At 38.4% G+C, this 17,541-nt stretch overlaps 1 pseudogene across 1 annotated transcript; it reads right to left on the minus strand.

Moving 5' to 3' along the window:
• Positions 1 to 2,784: 2,784 nt before the first annotated feature.
• LOC143879312 (U4/U6 small nuclear ribonucleoprotein Prp31 homolog) lies at positions 2,785 to 14,406 on the minus strand (annotated as a pseudogene). The gene is made up of 7 exons (XR_013251195.1): positions 14,173 to 14,406; positions 13,818 to 13,926; positions 10,818 to 11,815; positions 9,694 to 10,696; positions 5,359 to 6,139; positions 3,882 to 3,949; positions 2,785 to 3,201 (listed from the first exon to the last, which is right to left on the minus strand). The product of XR_013251195.1 is annotated as a U4/U6 small nuclear ribonucleoprotein Prp31 homolog (transcript).
• Between the last annotated feature and the right edge of the window lie 3,135 nt (positions 14,407 to 17,541).

A 17,541-nucleotide genomic window follows, 5' to 3' on the forward strand; every position in this document is an offset into this window, starting at 1 on the left:
TTACTCTTCTTTATAGGGGAGAAAAAAAAAATCAGCCCTGTGTCATCAGTTTGGTTTGATATCATCCACTTGTTGTAGGCACACCTACCTTGAATTAGATAAATGGCATAATCAGAGGGCATTAGCCTTCGGATTAATGCCCTGCAGCTAGAGTATAAAACAAAACTAAAATGGCCCAAATTCAACAGGCAATGTTCCTACAATGGTTATATCTTTTAGCCATATAATATGACTAGTGGGAAACCCGTGCGTAGCATATGGGCTAATAAAGTCATAAGAGGAATCTGAATTCTGTTATATACATTTGATATAACATTAACATGACTTACAAAACAAAAAATATAACCATTTGTTATAGCCTATGGAAGGGGAAAATAAGCCAAAAATTAGCATTAGTCATAGATAAGGTGTTGAAGCATCCTATATGACAAACATTTCATGAAACGGTGAACGGTTTAAACCTGAGACATCCTGACAAACAAAGAAGCGCATGATTGTGTGTGCCTTCGTGGTGTCAAGGCAGCTGCCCCAAATAGAAAGAGCAAGTATCAGTGGAATGTGGAAGATGGTCAGTGCAGGGTCTAGTGGTACATGGGGCAACAAAGAAAATTAATTAAGGGTGCAACTCTTGGGTTGGATTAGGTTGAGTAACCCTACCGGAGATAGCATTCTTTCAAACCCAACCCAACCTGAGCCTCTGGTTGAAGATGGTCAATCCTAACCCAACCTGCCTCTAAATCTCTCAACCCTAACCCAACCCATCTAACCTGAAATCGGGTGGGGTTGGTTAAGGTTCACCTTGGCCAAACAAAAAAATATTATAAACCAAAGAAAATCAAGGTAAAATTAGAGGTCGGGTAGGGTCAGGTTGCGAAGGCCTCAACCCTAACCTAACCCAAAATTAAATTGGGTTGTTTTTTCCAAACCTAACCCCACCCAACCTGAGGGAATGCCAGACCAATCCGAGCCAAAATCGGGTTGAATCCGTCGGGTTCGGGTTGAGACCCAAGTTGCACCCTAAAAAATTAATTGAACGCAGGAAAGAGAGAAGGAAAGAGAGAACAATAGAATGGCAAATTCAATGTAAATATTAGAATTTAGTTAGGATTATCCAGACGACAAAAAAAAAAACTCTCAAAATATGCCCATAAAAACGAAAAAACACTCTCACTTAAGTGCATGTACAAAGATTAAAACTACAATTCATAACCTATAAAATGTCTCCACAGTCTTTTAGTTTCTTTATAGCAGGAAGAAGGATATCCTACAGCTTGGGGCTCACAATTAATTGTCACAATCTAATTATCCTACAGGGGTGCGAATTTATCATTGCCCCAAAATTAATCCATCAAAATCCACTCCCGATGAACAATCCCAAACCTTTAATTTGTGGCTGTTAATATAGACAGCTTGGTTCTTTATTTTATCACTGCCCATTCACTCGATAAAAAGTGGTCAGAATCGTCCAATTGGGGTGAGTTTTGATCCATAAAAGAGTTAACAGATGAATGGTTTGGATAGTAGGAAAAGTGGGCCCATGGTGTAGATTTTGATCCATGGAAAAGCCTAACTGATAAATGGTTTGGGGATCATAGAATAAGTAGGTCAACCATTTCAAAAAAAGAATAAGTAGGTCTAACCTGTATTTGGATACAGAATTATGAGCATGAAAATCCTTGCACAAATCTGACAAAGCCCAGCATAGAAAAGCAACAACGAAATATACAGAGTAAATTGAAAAATTAAGAAAAACAAAGAAATATAAATACAAAAAAGGGAAGAAACCAAGAATTGAAGGTAAAAATACAATAAAAATTGAAGATAGACAGAAATATCTAAAAATTTACCTTGGGGGAGAATCTGATCTAAGAGAGAGGGAGAGAGATTATGACGACATACACGGTGGCGATGACTGCAAACAGGAAAGTGCAGGCAGCAATTGGGGAAAAAAATGTATGTAGCCTTCAACTTTCAATGTTGGATGGGCCATAAGCTCAGATGCATCAGAGCTTCCCAACATTGAAGCCAGCATGAATGTAGCGAAAATAAAACCGTGAGGAATGTCCTCAATCATTCAGTCTTGAAGGAGGCGTCCACAGGAATAAAAAGGTGTAAAGAGCAAATTAGCATAATAGTGGTATTCGTTATCCATGAGCTTTTGAAATATTCTTCGCAAGCATAGGTTGACCAACTTCTATATTTTTCATGAACAATTGAGAAGTACAGTACATACATAACCATTAGACCATGTATTTGTGAAACTTTTAGTAGACAGTCAATAGTACATATGTAGCCATTAGACCATGTATTTGTGAACCTTTGAGTAGATAGTCAATAGTACATATGTAACACATTAGACCATGTATTTATGAAATTTTGAGTAAATAGTCAATAAACAAAGACCACGAAAAAGAGAGAAAATAAATAATATATAATGAAGGCATTGTCCAATAGCTGGTAAGGGAAAAAAAAAAAAGGAATGCTTCAGCATACAACAGAGAAATAGTAATCAGCACTGGTAAAGCAACAAAACCAAATCCCTTTAGTTATAGACTCCAAGTAAGCACTTGTAACTTCTTTGTGCCTTTCATGAAAAAACACAGAAACATGAAAGAACCAAGTAGAAACACCGAAACACCGAAACACAGAAAATTACATAACTTTTGTGGTATCAGAAGTACATCCTGTTGTTAATTGAACAAATGATACATGAAAGAATATTGCAATAAATGAAATCCTTTGAGAGTTTAACAGAAAAACCATGAACGAATGTATGCTTCACACTTGTTCTAGAAGAAATTAAACCATGTAAAGTATAGATGTTGTGAAATGGGATGAGTGTGAAACACAAAATTACATAAAAAATCACTATCAGAAGTACAAAGCCCATTATCTCACTATTTTGTTGGGATGTTTTCTTCCTTATTGAATAGTAGGCTCATTTGTTGTCTCGTGCATTTCAGATTCTGTTGGCTGGGCTTCTGCGCTTGCCCAGGTTTTTGCATTGTCCCAAAGTCCGTATTTAGTCTTGACCATATAGAGTAAAAAACTCCCAGGGAATTTAAATCCTCTTTGCTGCTCTACCTCTATGGAAGCTTAATAAGAAATGAGAAGTTAATGTAATAAAGAAAAAACTTACTACGGCCCAACTTCCTCTGCTTCTTTTTTTTTCTTGCTTTTATTCTTCTTCAGTCACAGCCCCTACAAAAACAAAACCAAAGCACATTTCAGTAGGCAATGAAAATCATACAAGAAGAAGACCTAAATGAATTGGAAAAATAGGAGGAACAACTCCATATCAACCATATCCTCATAAGAGCAGTTTTATACCTAAACATAAGGAAACAAAAACCTAAGTTGTAAAACACAGCATTATGTATGGCAAAGAGAAACATAAAACCTCAGAAAACAATAGCATCAAAACGTAAAAACTGTCTTCTTGAGATGCAAACTTGACGAAATCATTTGGCGGATGAGGTCCAAGAGATAGACAGCAAATCAAACCACCATATCCTCTCAAAGAGAGAGAGAGAGAGAGAGAGAGAGAGAGAGAGAGAGAGAGAGAGAGAGAGAGAGAGAGAGACCATACCTGCCTGCTATAACTGTAGCCTTTGATATTCCTACATCCATAAAAATAAAGTAAAAAAGTTCATGTCACAGTTTTATTTGTAACTCAGTTCTTCAATTGAAACGCAGTCTACACGTCAGGTTTACAAAACTACACCAAAATAAACCCATCAAAACTGACCTTTCCATACTCCCCAAAAAATTGAAATAACAAAAAGCCCCTTTATCGTTTCTAATGTGAAACTCAAATTCTCAATGGGATACCGTCATGTCTGCAAATTTTTTCATCATAAACATAGAGACCCAATACATACCCTCCTTCCTCAGTTCCTCTCTCTCCTACCGGCCATGAATCTGGTCTAGAGAATGGAAGATCGGTAACCTGGATAAACAGAAAAAACAGAATCCATCAGTACCCCGTTGATGAAACCAAAAAAGAATGGAAGGGAAATCAAATCGACTGCAAAATCGATCCATCAGTCCCATTGAGTACGGCGAGAGATATGGGCCGTGGAAAGCCTAGATTTCCTATTCTCTTCAAGCGATTAACTGCTAAATTAAAGCTTTAATTGCAAAATTGAAGGATTAATAATATTCAAAACAGAAACTTCTGAAACGGAATAGGTGGTATTTTTGTTAAGCTAAGGTTAATTCAGTTTTAAAATACCAATGACACGTGAGAAAATACTTGCCACGTAGATTTGTGCCAATTCTATTTTCAGAATTTTTCACCGATATCCTGGAACCCCGAATTTTTTAGGTGCACATTATGTAAACCTACTTATAACGTGAGAGAGAGAGAGAGAGAGAGAGAGAGAGAGAGAGAGAGAGAGAGAGAGAGATTTTCTCCAACTAATCTCGAAATTTTAGGCGCTTTAGAGAGAGAAAATAGTAAAGAAATCAAAATTTTAGAGGTTGCCACGTAGATCGTAAGCGGGATGGGGAGGCTGTCCACGTGGGCGTGAACAGGGAAACCCCCATCTAGCTATATTATAATAGATAGGAGCATCACATGTCATATTTTGCAGATTCTATAAAAAATGGACTGCTTAAAAAAAAAGCCAAGGAAAGTGATTGTAAGTTTGGGGAAAGGGGAATGATATTTACACCCCATTTTTTTTTCTCTTCAGTTCTGTTTCTTTCAACATAAAATGTGCGTAAAACAAATTTTACACCCATTTGTCCACTTAAAAATGGGCGTAAAATTCATTCCACGACCATTTTAGATCACTTTTGTGTCTTCTCCTGAAACATTTGCAGGAAAACACAAACAGAAGGGGGTGGGAATACTGGGAAAAGGGAGTCTAGATCATATACAACACCTTTTGTTTTCTACATGACTAAGAGTCCTTAATATCAAGAGATGGACTGCTCCTTTATTCTAGTTTGGTGTACAATTTAATTGGATTGTGGGTGCAACTAGTGTTTAAACTTAAGTTTCAAAACTACGGAAAAAAAAAACGTTGTGTTTAAACTAGAGATCTGATTAGAGCGTAAATTTACACACAAATTGCAACCACAATACAATTAGAATACACGTGATTTGAACACACCTCTGGAAAACCAATGCCACAATCCTAGGTTTCAAGTATTTTGGTCCCAACATTTGACGGGATTAGAAGTAAGGTAACAGAATCACCTATCAATTGGTTCCATCCCATGTGAAAAATGCCATGGAGTGATTGAAAAAGGCATGCATTTTATAGGGAAAAAACTGGGTGTTGGATAGCAACTTGGCATAAAATGCGAAAACACACCCAATCAAGATGATGTGATATGCAGAATAAATACCTCTTCAACAGAGCAATTGATTTCAGGCTACGTCTGCTAGATGCCCATTGCATAGCCAATCCTGCAGTGGAAAATTCCATTCGAATGGAAAGTGGATATAACAAAGCATTAAGTCAGAAAAGTTCTAAATCTGAGTGCATGTATGTTTTTGACAGTTACATCCATGTCTGATAATTCACTTACATATTCAATGACTGGAGCAGCAATTTCTTGGAACATCAGAAAGATGAGAAGTTGCAAAAACCAATTGGACTAGTCTGTCAAGTAGCAAAAGTATGGTGATGAATGGTCAAGTCCTCTTGATCTTTGAGAATGTCCCTATTTCTGAGAGAGCGCCGCTGAAGATGGTTTGGGCATATCCAATGTAGGCCTTTGGATGCTCCAGTGAGAAGAAGTGATTCGTGCCAAGTTGATGGAGTAAAAAGACGTAGGGGCAGACCGAAAACAACTTGGGTAGAAACAGTGAGGAAAGACTTGATGGCTAGGAACATAACAGAGAACATGACCTTGGATAGGAGAGAATGGAAGAAAATGATCCATCTAGACGAACCCAACTAGTGTCAGGATTAGACTTAGTCAATTTGAGCTGGGTATATCCTTCTTCATGAAAATTTTCTAAAGTAAGCCGACCCCAACTAGTTTGGGACAAAGGCTTAGTTGAGTTGGGGTACTCTTAAGTCCTCTTGATCTTTGAGAATGTCCCTATTTCTGAGAAATAGGTACTCTCAATTCCACTACCAAGCTGGTTCGCATGCGCCTGTGGATTTGTGAGTTCAATTCCCTACAAGATACATGACAGCCACGTCATTGATGAAAACAATAACAAGGATAAACGAATCAAATCAAGAAATCAACAAGATGTACACCAATTCATAGGGGAAATAACTGTATATACAGCACTTACATTTTGAAAATACAAAATTAAATATTTAAAATCACATTCAGAAGTGAGGTAAACTGATCCAAATTAAAACTCAAAAGCCGACCTAAAAATAAAATAAAAATCACGAAAAAAAGTCATAGATAAAAGTGGCAAGGATTGCGGGGCTTGAGCACACACTAATCACAAAGAGGCAGAGATAGCCGTAGAGTTGTGCAACCTCATTGCATTATGAAGGATATAGGAAAAAGAAAAGACATTATAAATTTTTTTTTTTTATTTATTTTTCTTTGAATGGTAAGAAATAACTTTAGAAACTATGTACTGAATTGTATAATACATGCACGGCAGCACATGCTAATAGGTGTTCGATGTTGTTATACCATTATGGGTGGTTATTTTTTGTTTATTTGATGGTTTTTTAGTGTGTATTTGTGCTTATTCTAGTAATTCCTGAAGTTTCACATTAAATGTTCATCATTTGCATATGTTTTGTACATTTTCGTGATTTTATAGAACTTTTACCGAAATTTCCACCCAAAACCGACATGTTTCCATTTCTATTACGACCTAGACACATACCAAAACTGAAACGTAGAACCTTGGTTAGAATTACAGATCTCCAATATCTCATCATTGGTTCCTGCTAATCCCCAATGTTCCAAAGAGATCTTGACCCAAGGAATGACTTAGAAGAGTCAAGCTCCACAAGGAGATTTCCATCAAGATCTTTAATAAAGATATTTAACCCAATCAATAGGCCACACGCATCCGCTTCATTAGACTCCTTCCCACCAATGAGACCAAGAAAACAAAGTACTGCATCCCCCATATGGTTCCTAAACACAAAACCAATACTTGTCGAATCCGGTTTGCCAACAGATGCACCATCGAAATTAAAGGTAAGGATGTTGAGTGAAGAGGACCACCAAGCTCTCTTCTTCACCTTCCCAACTCTATACAAAATAATACTCTCCCACCTTCCAATGAAGGTCTTGGATAGAGTAACCCTTAAATGCCACCCTCACAATGGCCCACAAGAACATGAGACTTTTAATCTCACCAACCAATTGACCAAATGAGCTATCTTTATCCTCAAAGTAAGGTCTATTCATTACAATCCAAATAACCCAAGCAAGCACGAACGGGATTAAGAGATGAAAGGAATGGTATTTCTCCCCTAAGAAATGAAAACACCAACCCTCCACCAAAGCCAAAAATGGCCAAAAGAAAACGCAAAGAGAGCACGGGCCAACATCACACCTTCCTCACAACACATCGCCAAATGGCATCTTTTTCTCTTTAAGATACTGAGACTGTTTATCTTCTGGTGTGACACCAACCAACAAAATCTTTGGACTTTAAAAAGAGACCAAAATGAAACCACCACCTTTTACTACTACTACTACTACTACAAGACTCTAAGGCCAGGCTAGGCCCACAATTTGCATGAAAGAGCTAACAAACCAGTGCAAGTGGAATACCCTGAAGAACACAACACAGAAACAAAAAGGACAAAGATACAGTCCCATAGCTACAATCTCAGGCTTCCAATGGTAAAGGAATTGGATTCTTAAGTTATTGTGAGGTTTTTGAAAGGAACAGTGGAGAATGATATAATACCAATGCGGGTTTTTGGGTTTATAAAGGCGCTTCAATATATTGATAGATTCAGAAGATTCCTCACTATGCTCATTCCTGGTTACTGTTGATGGCTTGGAAATGGCAGCAGATAACTGGGAGTAGTGCTGGATGTTTACTCCTGGTTTGGACACTCTTAACACCAGTGTATATAATCTGGTAACCCCTCTTGACTCCCAGATATAGGGGTCCGGTATTGCTTGGATAATCCCCGAAGGTGTTCCTCTTCAGAGGTTGCAGAATTGATTACAGCCATGGCTGCTAAGGTTTACTTCTCGTCTAATGACGGGAAAAGAGGCTTCTTTAGGATATGTCTAGGGGAGGGCACCAATAGGCAGCGAAGCTATCGGAGTACAAGGATTAATGTGTGGTGTAGTTGCTGTTCACATTAGTGGGATGCCTCGTCCCCGTTGTTGTAATACAGTTACTACCATTTTAATAAAATTTTGTTATCTTAAAAAAAAAAAAAGCCCAGTAACTGTGATAGAGTCCACTAGGCCAGATGTCTTGGCAAACACAGGATCACTCTTAAAAAGTCGTCAGGGAGCACAAAGCCATGTTAAGTTGCTGATTCCAGATTTAGACGTCTAAGAAACCATTAACTTCAATTTGTGACAATGAATCAAAGGCCATAATACCATGAATAGCCGTGTGTATATGGTGCCTCTCTTTATTGCACTCCTCACAATATGTCAATTTCCTTTTATTGAAATTGAATGAATAAAATTTTTCTAGCAAACTTTGCAAGAAAATTCAGTGAGCTTTCAATCTTTCATATAGGTGGTTTAAGTGGAATATCACAATATACAGTGTAATGGAAGCACTGATTGTGTGTGGGAAAAGAAAAAAAAAACAAGCAACATGAGGCATAGAGGTACTTATCTAGATACCCATCTGCACAGGTGTAAATGCGTTGTGGAATAAATAGATGATGATAAGTTGAACAAGAGGAGTTCCAAGAACGTTCCATTTCAAAATAAAAAACAGAGCAGAACGTCAAACGAAAGACACTGGATGGAATTCCGAAAATTCTGCTATGTTCTGTTGTGTTCCAATCATTTTGGTCTATTCCGCCCTGAATTGCATGAAATGCTGAATTTTTCATAACTTTGTTTTTGCAGCAATTTTTTTCTTTTCTACTTTTACCCTTTTTATGGCTGTGTTTTACCCTTTTTAGTGGCAATAGATGTCTTTACCCTTCCCAAATGAATGAGATCGTTAAAACATATAAAAAAATCCCTCATTTTCACACATTTGGGATTCTCATTTCTTCCAAAAGTACCAAAGAATATAGACACAAATTTCACTACTGTATGTAGACTTGAAACATCTCATACCCATTTGGTCGATGTAATGGTTAATTTTTTTTCTAAATATTTCATATTATTTAAAATTTTCCTATTTGGAAAAAAAAACCACCTGCTGGAGAGCCTTTTCTGAAACGACCTAAAAACAAAATATTCCAATCCAGGAGAAAAACAAAACGGCAACCAAAAACATAATTGATAACTAAGATAACAATTATTGAGAGCAGTACCAAATACATTGACATCACCAATTCAAAAAAGAATAAAAAACAACCAAATACATTGACATTGTTATTAGTAGAAATCTGGAGTATTTAGAATAAATACATAATAACAAAAAAGACGAAGAAAAATCGACAACAGTATTGTGCATGCATGCCAGACCGTATCTGTGAGGAGTTTAAATTCCAATTCAACCATAGATATTTATACTTAACCAACGAACTCTCTTCTGGTACTCCAAACTGCATTTGGTTCACTAACTTTCTCATATTTGTTATTGCATACCTGAAAAGTACAAAGTTTTTCTAGAGACACGCAATGCCCTCTTTGTCACTGATAGAGAGAGTGTGAACCATTTGTTTTTTGCATGTCCTTACTCTTCCTGGGTGTGGAGATCAATTTTATGGAGGTTCAATCAAAGGAGAAAAGCAAAAAATGTCTAAGAGATGAGGAAGAGTGGATTAGGACCAAATTCAAAGCGAGGGGACAAACTGCCATTGATTTTCGCATGGCATTCGGAGCAGCCATATACCACCTTTGGCTAGAAAGAAATGGAAGAATCCACGGCCTTACACAGAAACACAAGCAATATAGCCTTCGCACCATCCTCTCAAATATCAAGGATAGAGTCTTATTCCTCGAGCTTCAGGATGATCCAACCCCTCAAAACTTCATGACAGCCCAGCATCTTGGGCTCCCATTGTTCACCACCAGCACAGGTACACAGACATGTAAATGGACAGCCCCAGAAAATGGCTCCCTAAAACTCAACTCTGATGCATCCTTGAATGGAAACAATGCTGCCATCGGAGGATTGATTCGAAACTTTAAAGGGACAGTCCTCGCTTGCTACTTCATTCATGTCAGTCCTAGCACCATCCAAGACCTCGAGCTTCAAGCAATTCTCCAAGGCGTTCAAACCGCCATACACATTAATGCTTGAAAGCTTTGGATAGAATCAGACTCCCTGCTAGCAGTCAACATCATCAAAGGTGATAAAAAATGCCCGTGGCGAAGCATCCCCACTTTGGAAAAAATCAAAGATCTTGTAGCTATGCTAAATGATTGGAAGATCACACATATTTGGAGAGAAGGAAATGCGGCAGCAGACTATTTGTCTAAGCACGACTGCCCTTGTAAAGGAGAGTTAATCCCTCTCCCAACTATGCCCCCAGACCTTTTAAACTTTGTAGCTTTAGATTCCTCTGGGATCTCATATACAAGACTGTAACTCCATATTTTTTGGTTAATACAATTCTGGTAGGGGTCTTGCCTAATCCCAGCTTACCTATCCAAAAAAAAAGTACAAAGTTAAATTAGCATATGAAAGAATCCCAATAAGGAAATAACGGCACTTCTTATAAAAAAAATGCACTTGCGTAACCTAATAAAATTGGAATTTGTGTTACCTTTCCTTCTGCTTGCACAGCCTACGCCCGCCCCTCTTCTTTTTAGGCTCCGAATCTGGAACAGGAAGCGGTTTTGGTTGCTTTGCAGGAGGTGGTTCTTGCCACTTTTCAATCTTTTTATAGATCTCTTCTTGCAAATTCCTTTTGGTCTTCCCAGTCGGATCTCCTCATATAGAATCTACTCGTGCTGCAAGAGTTGATTTTGAAGCCAATAGTCAGCATGCACGCATCTTTAAAGGAGGTGTGCTTTGAAATATCTCTGTTTACTCAATGTAGCCTACTCAAAATTGAGAAATTTCAGTATAAAACCCTAGCATCTTCTTCACACCAAGAAGCTGAACATTGCAAGGCGGCATCTTAGCTAGGGCTGAAAGGCCGCCAGCTGTCCCCATTAGTTTTGCTGCAACAGCAGTTCCAACAGTAGCAGAAAGATTTGGTGCGATATATCCCATTCTATTTTCTACAAAGTCAAGGACCTACTTTTTGGCTAGATCAAGAGTGAGAGCTCGATCACAGGCATCAATGGTCTTTCGAAGGTTCTCTTCTGGAAGTGGCTTACCGTTAGTGGTTGATGCTGTAACAGAAACTACCATGACAATAGCTGGTGGTAAAAGTCCTTCCAGGTCAACATGCGTTAAATCCAGTTCATTTCCAATTTTCTTGACAACATGAGCATAATCAATTGGGTGATGTACGAGGGATTCAAGCTCAGGAAACTTCAACCGATAATTGTCACGGATAAAGTTGTGAATAATAATAATTTCATTATGAATATCAACCAACAAAGCATTTCAGTCAATTATTAGCTGATATTCAGGATCATCCTCCAAAACTATCCCATGGTTTGACATATCTGATCCCTTCTGAAGCACATCTTCAACTCTCTGCAATTCATGGTCAAGAGTACCAATCCCATCTATAGAAAATAGTACGTGAGATTTTGAAGTTTTAAACAAGCAACTTTCGAGTTCAGAAGTCAGTCGAGCCAAAGAGGATATCTGCATGAAAAAACAAGCAAGCAAGTAAGTTAATAGGTAATTTCATGTTGACAAGAGTAAGTTAAAATCTCAAAACTCAGAAATTTCAAGGAAAAACATGCTTGTGTCCATACATAGGGTGTGTAGGTATGTTCATTCGAATCGCAATTGAGTGAAATTTGGGGTGTTAACCCAAACTGGATCCAAATCACGACTAGAGTGCACATCCGAAATTGCAAGATTGGTAATCCCCCAAATCATTTACAGAAAATATGAGATTATACCCATTCAGTCTTCGATTTTGATATGTGCATGATCAAGATAAAAAATTTCCTCGCATGAAAATAGTGTTTCCATGATGGGATGGTAATGATCCGATTAGATGGGTGTCTCGAGCATAACGATATTTCTGATTTCATCAAATGACAGAGCATCCCAGGGTCGCAATTGCTTCCATCAATCTCTAGGGCGATGCTAACTAATGGTATGATTGGTTTGAAGTAACCTGCCATGGAGTTCCAACATGAAAGGAATTCGTGGATATATTGGTTCGTTTTTGCCCATCTAGATATGAAGATATGCATGACGAGACAGCAAAAATAAGACAAACGACTCTTGAAGTATCAAGGGCTCAAGGCCGCTTCAAACGGCTCTCCAATCGAGCTTCAGACTGGTTGGAGCCTCAATTTGGTTAGGATGTTTGTAGCAAGACTCTTTCCAGACATTAGATGGGAAGTCAAGATGTCTCATCCTTGCATGATGACGACGGCTATCTCTTATGTGGGATTGCACAAGGAAAGACTCGATGAAGATAGTCAACGTTTGTATGAAGGCTCTCCTAATTGACCCCTGATCCGCCTAGAGAAGGTCCCATCGCATCCACAGGTCGTAACATGCATGTGAAGTGATTGACGGAGGGCAAACTCAAGGACCGAACAATGAAGTGGCTGTGTTGGCACTGTGATAAGAAATGACAAAAAGGTCATCATTTTTTAATGGTGACATAAGGATCGTCGCTGCAAACAGAAACGGTTGTTGATGATCGAGCCAACGGACGATCCCGACAGTCAGGATGAGGATAAGGGTGAATCAGATCATGAGAATCCCAATCAAGAAGGTGATGATGATACAGTTGCTATTTCTATACACACTTCAGCAGGATATTCTAGTCCCCAGACTATGCGGGTGAATGAATACATCAAAAGTCAAACAGTGGTCATCTGAATTGACTCAGGCAGTACAAATAATTTTCTCGACGTTCGGGTTTCCAAAAGACTCTCTTGCCCAATGGAACACCATGATAAATTTGAGGTCAAGGTGGCTGATGGACAAACCTTAACCAGTACGGAAAAAATGCTCTAATATGAAAACTTCCGTACAAAATCAAGAGCTAGTTATGGATTTATTTCTATTGCCACTAGATGATTTTGATCTAGCTTTGGGAGCCCAATGGTTGCGTACTTTGGGAAATATTACTTGGAATTTTTCCAACTTCTTACGTAATTTTCATTGGATGGGGAAAGAGTGAGGGCAAAGGTGGAAGAAGTGTGCCTACGATTAGCAATTATTGTATGGGAAAGCTAGTGCAGAAGGAACACGAGTCTTTCCGGTGCACCAGAAATTTTCTAAGTTTATTACTAATCAACTCTGAGGACAAGGTTAAAATTAAGGGCTGGGAATGTTATAACCAGTTTCCTTATTTAGATTATTTACGTTACGAATATGTTTCTATATTGTAATAGGTTTCCTTATTTATGTTTCTTATTTTGTTGATTTCTTCCCTTAGTGCACTCTTCACCATTTGTATGTAGGGTAGATGACGTGTGGCTATTGAAAGTAAGGGAAATAATCACACAGAGTGCTTTCAGCATATTGGAGTCCTGAGTTTCCTCGAATTAACTCACTATTTTCTCAATTCTTCTCTTTTTCTATCATCATCTTTTTTTTTTTTTTCTACTTTAAAAAAAGAGAGAACATTGTTCTATCACATGCACATATCAGGTTTAAGCATAAGGAAGCAAACCCTTAGAATTCTTTGATTCGAATAGTGGTTTCCCATTGAAAGCTGCCCAATCCGGGATAACCACACAAGCAGTACGCACCTACCACTCTCCACTCAGAAATAGATAGAACTGCGAGAAAAAAAAAAAAAAAAACAAGGGTATACATTAGATTCAAAAAAGGAAGATTTTAGTCAAAAATCCTCCTTTCAGTAAAAGACAATCCGCTTTCGTTGAACCCTAAAATCGAATTTCTCCTACACCGAAACTGAATAGAGAGAAGAATCCAAATAGGTTTTACAACTCAACTAAGCCTTTTGGGGTCAGCTAATGAATCCAAATAGGCTTTAGAACCAATAAAAAGTTAAATGATCTTACTGTTAAGGCAGAGATTGGGGTCAAGATCTTCGTCTTGCTCGTCTCTTATGCACCCATTCACCCAATCATCTCGAAATTTCAGTAATTTCTGGAGATGATTTTTTTGGCGCAACCTATTTATGTTGTGGCCCATCACATGGACGGTTTGGATCCTCTTATAGTGTGCTCCGTACACTACTTTTTGAAAAATAAGGGACCGTAAGGGCTTACACCGTATAACATCTCTCATTTCTGTGTGGCTGCTCTCACATGCAACAGTCCATCTGCAAAATGACTTTTGCAATGGACACTAGCAAATTCCTTGCTAAATTATAATGTTTGGTTGATGCTGGCCAGTATTTTCATGGAAATTTATTTAGAGGAATGATAAAATGAAGGGTACCATTGCAAGAGACCAACGACCAGGTCGTCTCATTACATTTATGTCACTCAAAACAACCTAAGCATGTTAATCGGCGTAGCCAGGGTGGAGGTGGGTGATGCCTTAGGTTACCAAGCCACAGGTCAATGGACCTGCTTGGTCCCTCATGAGAGATTCCATAAGCTTAGCCAAACCCTAATTGTAAGCTACTTTACTTCATTAAAATTGCCAAATACACAAAAAGATACACAAAAAGATAGGGGTGCAACTCGGATTGGGTTGGATCGGGTTGAGGCCAACCCTAACCTAACCCAAGATAGCATTCCCTCAACCCTAACCCGACCCAACGCAAGCCTAGGGTCAAGGATGGTCAACCCAAACCCAACCCGCCACTAAATCTCTCAATCTTAACCCAACCCATCTAAATTAAAATCGGGTCGGGTTGATTCGGGTTGGATTCAAGTTCACCTAGTGAAACAGGAAAAATACAAGAAAAAACTCAATCTAATTAAAATGACGATAAAATGAGAGGATGGAGGTCGGGTTTGGGTCAGGTTGCCAAGGCCTCAACCCTAACCCAACCCAAAATTAATTTGGTTTGGCTTTTCCCAACCCAATCTGAGGAATTGCCAACCTAACCCGAGCCAAAATAGGGTTGAACCTGAACCCGACCTCAGGAAATGCCCTTACCTCATGAAAAATGCCCAAAACATCCTATCTCATGAAAATAACCAAAATACTCCGTTCTCATAAGAAAATAACCAAAATAACCCTAATACTTGTGAGGTAGGGGTACATAAAAGATGAGGGTATTTCTGTCATTTAACTTACAAAATAGGAGTATTCTGGTCATTTTCCACTGGGGAAATGATAAATGACCAGTGGGAAAATGAGAAAATACGCCCCTTTTCTTTAAACGGGACAGCCAACACCTGCACGTGGCAATCAAGCCGCTTAAATCCTTCTAACGAGGGGCGGATATGTCACTACCCTTTCATAAGGTTGGGGTACTTTAGTCAATTTCCTATGAGATATACCCTTCTCATAAAACATGAGCAAGAAGCAATTTACTAAAAACAACGTGAGCTTCTTTTTAGCCAGAGAGAATTAATAGCAGTAGAATGCTAAGATTTTCTTAAGAAGTCAAAATGCTGAAAGAATGATGATTACACAAGAGGTTAGCATAATTTAATGGGATGCACGGCCAATCAAAAGCAAAGCCTAGTAAATAAATGGTTTGGTCAATGCCTACCACCTGTTCGAAGAAATGCAGTCGGTCCAATAGAAGTGGCATTCTATGCAAACTCTTGAAAAGGACGTGAGAAAACGTGTAGAAAGCCGTTGCTCTCTTTTTTGACTTTCTCGTTTCATAGGTTTCACTTGGAAGTTATTCAAACTTCCAAGTCGCATATTTCGTCTCATACATCATCATTTCTTGAGAGGATTGTGGGGATAATGCGTCTCCGTACTGCATCATTTGTTAAGAGAGTATTGTGGGGGATAATGCGTGTAAAAACACCTGCTTTCTTCACTAGCATTGAGTCATATGGTCAACAACCCCTGAAAAAGAACCTCTCTCTAAAAATATTCGACCGAACATATGGGAAATGATATTTCGACCCCTTTCTACTTTGCCTAGAAATGATTTCACTTTCATGAAAGAAGAAAAACAATAAGGGGGTGGAAATATCATTTCCTATGAAACATTGTCCATGCGCTAGTTACTCGCATGGTTTTAAATTTCGACGGAAATCCAAAATTTTGAGACTGAAACCGAAATCGGGTACACCCGAAATGTTACAAAATTTAGATTTTTGAAATTTTGAGATTTCTCCTGTTTCGGGCAAATTACCGAAATTTCACAAAATCCAATACCATGGATTTCGGTTGAAATTTAAAACCATGGTTGAGATGCAAAGCCTCAACCATTGAGCTAGAGGCCTGTTGTGCTCGGATATGACCTTGCGCTCGGTCGGGGCCTGTTGATGAATCACACGTGGGATGATTGGCCTGTCCATGTTGTCTTGGATGCAAGAAGGGACTTAGGTCGAAATGATTTAGGTATTTTGCTTCTTTCTATTGTTTTTCCTTCTTCCTCTTTTGTATTGTATTTTCTCTATATCTTCCTATTTTATTATTTAGTTTCTTCTCCCCCTAATAATTCCAATTATTAATTCTCCGTGTGAAGATTTCCTCCACTACACTTCACAAAGAAATTCCAGAGAGAACATGAAGAAGAAGAATAGAAAAAAAGATTAATAATAAATGTTAAACAAAGGAAAAAGAATGTAGTCCAAAATTAAACATGCTTGGGTGAGAATATTAATATGATGGTTGACCTCATGGGATGTCCTTTGCAGCAAAAAAGAAAGGTAGAAATCCTAGAAAAAGAAGCAAATAGAAAGGAATAAAGAAAACGAAGAGTATAATAATAATAATAATAATAATAAGAGAAAAGTGTTTTTGCGCACGTCCCTGCACACAAGTGGCTTAAAAAGCCACCAATTGGTTCGTATGGCGGGTCCACCTCTGCGGAGTTCACAAAAAGCGACCAATCCAATTGGTTTGTATGGCGGGTCCACCTCTGCGGAGTCCATAAAAAGAGACCAATCGGTGGCTTTTTAAGCCACTTTTGTGCAAGGAGTTCCCTGCTCACGTGTGCAGAAACACTTTTCTCTAATAATAATATGATATAATATTAATAATAACAATAATAATAATAAAAGAGGGAGAGGTTTTACCCATGAAATCCCTGAGAAATTCGGGAGAACTTTGCTTGTATTTTTAGGAGAGCCGACAAGGATACTGACATGCTGCCGTGCCAGCTTTTGAAATGGATTTGGCAACCAAACAAGTTGTTCTGCTTGTAAAGCTGCCAATAATCCCGGAACTTTCTGGGCTTTGCACAACCAAACAGAGCCTAAGGGATTTGCCAGGGAATTTTGAGAAAAGGCATTTTGCGACTGACTTTTGCTTGAGAGAACAACCACACAGGCTCAATTTCCAGC

The sequence above is a fragment of the Tasmannia lanceolata genome, unplaced genomic scaffold (genome assembly GCF_043159265.1).
Source record: "Tasmannia lanceolata isolate RefF3 unplaced genomic scaffold, GAP_Taslan_0.1 ptg000006l, whole genome shotgun sequence".
Taxonomy (NCBI): Eukaryota; Viridiplantae; Streptophyta; class Magnoliopsida; order Canellales; family Winteraceae; genus Tasmannia; species Tasmannia lanceolata.